A 7,082-nucleotide genomic window follows, 5' to 3' on the forward strand; every position below is an offset into this window, starting at 1 on the left:
TATATAGGTTTTGGTTTTCATCCAATCTGACAATATTGACTTTTAATTGGGGTATTTGGGCCAGTGCTATCCAATGAAAATAAAATGTGAGCCACAAATATTAGTCACATATATGTAATTTTTAAAAAATTTAGTAGACACACCAAAAAGGGTTAAAATACTCTTTCAATACTTTGCTTTATTTATTCAAATATATCCAAAAATATTCTCATTTAAACAATCAATGTAAAAATATATTACTGACTATTTTACATTAGATTAACTCATACTAAGTTTTTGATAGCCAATGCATGTTTTATACTCATACCACATTTCAATTTGGCCTAAACATATATGTCCCTAATACCTAAATGTGACTTTGGCATTGGATGACACAATATATTCAGTGTGGCTATCAATAAGACTGAAGTTAAAGCTATTTTCTATTTGTTCCATCTCATCTTTCTCTTATCAAATATTTCTGCATTTTTATATTAATGATGTTATGAGATTAATTATATGATTCTATTGTATCTTTACTCTTAGTTAGCTCACCTTGTTCCTTTTTCTTATTAGTAATCGCTTTAGAGTTTACCATATTCATCTTTAACTTATCACAGTCTAAATTAAGATTATGTTATTATCACTTCAAATACAGTATAAAAATCTTATAAGAGTGTAACTCCATATTCACTTTTCCTCTTTGGTTGTATTGTTGTCATATGTTTTATTTCTGCTAATTCTATAAACGAAACCATGCATTATTACTTCTTAATAATAAATGTCAAGTATATTTGTTAATAATGACAAGGAAATGATCTGCTACAGAAATTTTTTAAAGTGAGAACATATATCTTCTTTAAATATTTGAATGTTTATTTAAATATTTTGGAGAAGGAAATGGTAACCCTCTCCAGTATTCTTGCCTGGAGAATCTCCATCGACAGAGGAGCCTGCCAGGCTGCAGACCATGGGGTTGCAGAGTCAGACATGACTTAGCAACTGAACAGCATTCAAATATTTACCATTTCCAGCACTCTCACTCTTTTTGCAGATTCAAATATACGTTTGGTACCAATTAACTTCTGTTTGAATATTTTCCTTAAGTATTACTTTTAGTATGAATCTTCTTAATTCTCACAAGTTTTTTTTTGGTCTGAAACATATTTTTGCCTGTAAGTTTGAAGAATATTGTGATACATGCAATAATTCTAGGTCAAGAAATATTTTTCATTTAGCATCTTAAAGATCTTATGCCACTGTCTTCTGGTTTTATAGTTTCTGAAGTCTGCTTTCATTTTGATGTATATTTTTCTCTTTGTCATGTGTCTTTTTTCTCTACCTTCTTTTAAGATTTTCTTAGTGTCTCTGGTTTTCAGTGATTTTATTATAAACCTTAGTGTTGGTTTCATTACCACCATTGTGCTTTTGTTATTATTTAAATTATTGAATTTATGTGTCTGTCAGTCATCAAATTTATAAACTTTTCATGACTATTTCATCACATTTCTTTCCTGCCTCATTATTTTTTCTTCTTCTAGGACTCCAGTTACTAATGTGTTATAATACTTGATAATATCCCTCTAATAGTGAAATTTATTTTCATCTTTTTCTATGACTTTTTAACATACTTTTCATTAGCATGCCTTTAAATGTAATGAGGTTGCCTGTGACTTATATACTTATAATAACATTCAGTGTATTTTTTTAAGTATATGTTGTACTTTTAATCTCTAGAAAATCTATCTGAATTTTGTTTACAACTTCATTATGATTATTGTGTCTAAGATCTCATCATGTTCAGGTTTTCTTTTATATCCTTTATAGAGAAGTTCTAATGTTTATCTCAGCTACCTTTTAAATTAGCACACTATATAGAGTCAGTAAGTTTCTAGAAAAAAGTGAGCAGAAAGTACAAAAATTCCAATGTATACTCAATTTCCCCTAAACTAGACAGTTTTCCCCATGTTTAGTATCTCAGAGTAGTGTGGCAAATTTTTTGCAATTGATAAGCCTATACATACACATTATCATTAGCTAAAGTGTACAGATTACAGTAGCCTTCATTCAGTAGCCTTCATTCTTTGTGTGTATATTTCTATGGGTTTTGACAAGTGCATAATGTCAGGTCTCCACCATTACAGTGTAACATACAGATAGCTTCCCAGGCCTTTGTGCCACCTGCTCATCCCTCACTCCCAGCACCCTAATCCCTGGCAACCACTGGTCACTATTTTTCTTAGTTAATTTGACTAGAGGTTCATCAACTTCGTTGATACTTTCCAAGAGCTAGCTTTTGGTTTTGCCACCTTTATTGATTTCTGTTTTAAATTTCACTGATTTCTACCCTAATTTTTTATTATTCGTTTGTTCTTACTTTGGATTTAATTTGCTATTTTTCTAGTTTTCTCACCTTGGGTGACACAGAAATGAAGAGGTGTTTCTGAAGTTGGTTATTTCCCTTTCCCCACATCAAAGGTAAAATGGGGCTGGAGTTTGATATTTCCCTTCTCCTAAGTCAGATAGGCTTTATTAAAATACAAGTCAGTCAGATTTTGGTAAAATAGTAACTTTAGAGGGTATTCTTTGTTAAGGATAATAGGATGCTTTTGGAATATTTCAGAATGCTGCATTCTTCTCACACTGTGGGAATCATGAGGACATCTCTCTCTAATGTTCATCCTCAAAAGCTAGTGGGACTATTGGGGGTAAAACTCTCATAAGCATGAGACAACTTGTATGACTGGCCTGCCTGGAGTCTCTTAACATTCAAGCTTATCCAAACAGAACTTCCAACAATTCAGCAGTTGCTGTTTAAGTATTTCTAACAGACTTCTGCTCTTAGACTTTTGCTCCTAGTGAAGAAAACACTTTGACTTGCAGTATATGAATCTGTCTCCAGTTGGGGCAGTAGTTTGCCCTGTGACCTTCAATTCTCTGATGTATATCATATATCTAAAAATGATTGCTGATTTTTACTTTGTTCATCTTTTTCTTTTTCTGAAAATGAAGTGAAATTTCTAAGATTTCTATACTGTAGACCATAAACTGGAAGTTGTCCCAGCTTTCCAAACTCTTCATTTGTTAATTCCTTTATGTGCTATTTCTGCATTTATTTCTATCAAATTATATTTCTCCTGATTAAAATCTGTATTTTTCTGTTCCTTTGATTGCCTAGTAATTTTTGACTAGATGCTGGACACTGTGTATTTCATATTGTACAATAAAGGACTTTTTTTTTTATATATATACCTTTAAAGAGCACTGTATTTTCACCAGGCAGACAGTTAGGTTACATGTGGGTCATATTAATTTTTCAAAACTTTCTTTTTAACTTTTTAAACATGTTAAAAAAGGTTAAAAAGGAAAGTGGCTTCCCTGGTAGCTCAGGCAGTAAAGAACTGCTTGCAATGGGGGAGACCTAAGATTGATCCCTGGGTTGGGAAGATCATCCCCTGGAGGAGGGCATGGCAACCCACTCCAGTATTCTTGTCTGCAGAATCCCATGGACTGGTAGGCTACAGTCCATAGGGTTGCAAAGAGTTGGACACGACTGAAGCGATGAAGCAGGCACACACAGAGAATTTTAAGGCTAACTTACTTTCACTTGCTTTCACTGCTAAGACCTGATGTATCATGAGGTCTTTCCACTTTGACTTCAAGAACAGAAATTACTTCCATCTTATGTGAACTCAAAAAACTTGTCACTCCTGGCCTTTCCCAGGTTCTTTCTCTAATTTCAGAGTTTCCCCTAATGTTTGTGTAGATCAGTACTTAACCAAAGACTCAAGGTGACCCTTCTGCAATTTTCCAGAACTTTCTCATTATGCAGCCCCCTCCACTCTCATATTCTGCCCCACATTCACTGTTCATTCCACTTCAGCCTTCCAGAGCTTTTATCTCTGCTTCCTTTACCCTGATTACCTGGCTCCACTTGGGATCCCCATCCCTGTGCTGTCCTTCCAATCATTAAGCTGTAATGTTGGTACAACCACATCATGTGCCTCTGCTCTTAGAGATTATCACTCTTCTAAGGGATTCTGGCCCACGGGAGTAGATTTAATGGTCACCTGAGTTAAATTCACCCATTCCAGTCCATTTTAGCTCACTGATTCCTGAAGTATTGATGTTCACTCTTGCCATCTCCTGTTTCACCACTTCCAACTTGCCTTGATTCATGGATCTAACATTCCAGGTTCCTATACAATATTGCTCTTACAGCCTCAGACCTTTCTTTCATCACCAGTCCCATCCACAACTGGGTGTTGTTTTTGCTTTGGCTGCATCCCTTCATTCTTTTTGGAGATATAGCTCCACCGATCAGCAGTAGCATACTGGGCACCTACCAACCTGGGGAGTTCATCTTTCAGTGTCCTGTCTTTCTGCCTTTTCAGTTATCATATACAAAACAGGGCTTCCTCGTGGCTCAGTGGTAAAGAATCCACCTGCCAATGCAGGCGATGGAGATTTGATCCCTGGGTCAGGAAGGTTCCATGGAGAAGGAAATGGCAACCCACTCCAGTATTCTTGTCTGGGAAATCTCATGTATAGAGGAGCCTGGTGGGCTAACGTCCATTGGGTCGCTAAGAGTTGGACACAACTGAGAGATTAAATGACAACAACAACAATATACAAGACAACTGAGGAGAAGTGTCATTAAATCAACACTTCCCCCTAATGCGTAGTAAACTATCTAAAAATGGATACATATTGTCTTTAATAATTTTAGTTCAGTGATGAGAACTATTTTTTAATGATCGATACATAGGTCTATATTGTTAGAATGGAGATAGGCGAATTTGCATCATGAACCCACAGACCTTCTTGGGTTGAAAAATGAAAGTGTTAGTTGCTCAGTCATGTCCCACTCTTTGCGTTCCCATGGACTGTAGCCTGGCAGGCTCCTGTGTCCATAGAATTCTGCAGGCAAAAACATTGGAGTGGGTTGTGACATAACCAAATCCAGTTTGCCCTGGATGCTTTATAGTGTACTCAAATATCCATGCTCAAATTTCCCCATCATGGAAAAATAACAAAGCCAGTGAAAGAAAATTTACTAAAGGTAGAAGGAAACCATAAGTTTCTAATACAGTTGGGAAGATATCCAATGATGTATCAGTGATGCAGTGCATCACAGGATACAACAAAGATGCGACAGTGATCTTAAACTTTAGATATAGGAAACTGAAATTTACTCCAGTTTATAATTCCTCAGAGTAGAATCCCAACCTGGAGAAAAGCTTTGTGAGAAATCTCAAAGAGCTGTATCACTATAGGCAGAATTAAGGACAAGTTTAATAACTTACTTTTAGTTGTGTTGTCAATGGGTTTTGATACAGGGAAGACTGGGAGGACAAATAACTCTCCTGTTCAAGGATTCACTGCACATCTGCATAAGGCAGCATTCTGTAATCAAAAAAAAAAGTTGATAAGCAATTTCAGACTCAGATTCAGCTAAGACTTGAAATGGACATTCTTCCATATTTGATTCAGAGCAGCCTTCTTTCTTAAGCTCATCTTTTTTTCATTTATAAATCTATAGAAAATAAAATAAATGAAATAAAAACATTCACTACTTAACTAACATTGTCTATTTGGTTGAGTGGGGTTATCATCTCACATATTTCTATTTCCCTAGGCTTTGTGTCCTTATCTTGAGTAATATCTTTGTCACACATTTCTAGCGTATCAAGCATGAGATCTGCAAACCAACATTTCTAGAGAAATATAAGCAATTTACCAGAATTCACAGTCAGTTACCAAACTCTGTATGCCTGGTTTGTGTAGTATTGATGAATTTACACTCTCTTTGGCTTATATAAAACTGAGAATGAGGATGAACGATATTGTATATATTAATAACCAAACATTAAAACAAAATAGACTTATTGTAGATCAAGACTGCCTCCTCCCCTCAGCCTACGATAGCAGATGCAGTTTCTATATAGAGAACATAGTTTTAAAATCTTATCTCAAATGTCCAAGTCTAACTCTTGAGAAAGATAGGTTTGGCACTAAGAGTAATAGCATTTTTTTAACATCCAATATCTTGTCTCATCAATTATTTTAGTAAAGTTTGCTCTGCAACTGTATTCTCTTCATTCCCAAAATGTCACTGGCAGACTGTAATACAGTTCCTGAACCTTGATTCAAAGCTGGGCAGAAATCTCATGAAAGCTATTTTTTTCCCCCTATAATGTGTAACATGTGGGTTTCTTGGCTTACAAAGAGACTTCAAGAAGGCATGATTCTTTAATAATATACCATAGAGAAAATGTTACTTAAAGTAAGCTTTAAGATAAAAATAATCTAATTATGTAATTATGGATAGAGAAAGAGCTCTCTGTGGTTAGCCTGGATCCAACTATGATAATATGATTTTCATGAAATTGGCACAGTTGACAACTGAGACTGCAAATGTTAGATTGCTCATCATTGGTGGGCTTTCTGTAAGATTTTAATCATGAACAGGCAATGACTACATCAAATACCACTTAAGTTTGAAATCAAACAGACTGTTTCCTATATTAAGTACAATTTAAGGAGACATCACCTTTGATTCATATGTAAATATCTGGCAAAAATCCTTAAGCTACTTGTTGACCCATTTTTCATCTTTGGTAGATGGGAGCATAGTTTGCCAATATAAGAAGCTACTGAATCGCATTGACTTAGGGATCCAATCCAAATCCAGAAGATACTTTAGTTTTTGATATTGTTTACATTTAGCAAAGCACAATTCCCAGTTTCTACCAGGGAAAAAAAAAGGACTTACAGCCCTCTCTATAACAAAGAAACATAAACTACTCAAAAGATTTAGGGAGCCAAAAAAGAGGGGAAAAAAAGCCTTCGAATTTCTTTTTGGTGCATGAAGTATACATAACTTTAAAACTTAAGGATTTAACTTTCCTAAATATATGCCTGGATTTAAAGATCACAGGGGGAAATGTGGTAAAAAAATAAGTTTGAGGTTTTATTTCAACTATATTATTTATAAAATAATTCATGAAGACTGATGATTTCAAAACAGAGCCGTGTCATCATTTTCTAATTCATGTAAAACAAATGGCAACATTTTGAACATGTGTCTGTCTTTCATAACA

General features: G+C 34.8%; 1 long non-coding RNA gene across 1 annotated transcript in view; it reads right to left on the reverse strand.

The window, feature by feature from the left end:
* LOC136146637 (uncharacterized) overlaps positions 1–5,392 on the reverse strand; it is a 36,568-nt gene extending 31,176 nt beyond the window's left edge. The window contains exon 1 of the long non-coding RNA XR_010659027.1: positions 5,286–5,392. This is a non-coding gene — a long non-coding RNA (uncharacterized lncRNA). The remainder of the gene's footprint in view (positions 1–5,285) is intronic.
* Between the last annotated feature and the right edge of the window lie 1,690 nt (positions 5,393–7,082).

This window comes from Muntiacus reevesi, chromosome 14, assembly GCF_963930625.1.
Source record: "Muntiacus reevesi chromosome 14, mMunRee1.1, whole genome shotgun sequence".
In the NCBI taxonomy this organism is placed as follows: Eukaryota; Metazoa; Chordata; class Mammalia; order Artiodactyla; family Cervidae; genus Muntiacus; species Muntiacus reevesi.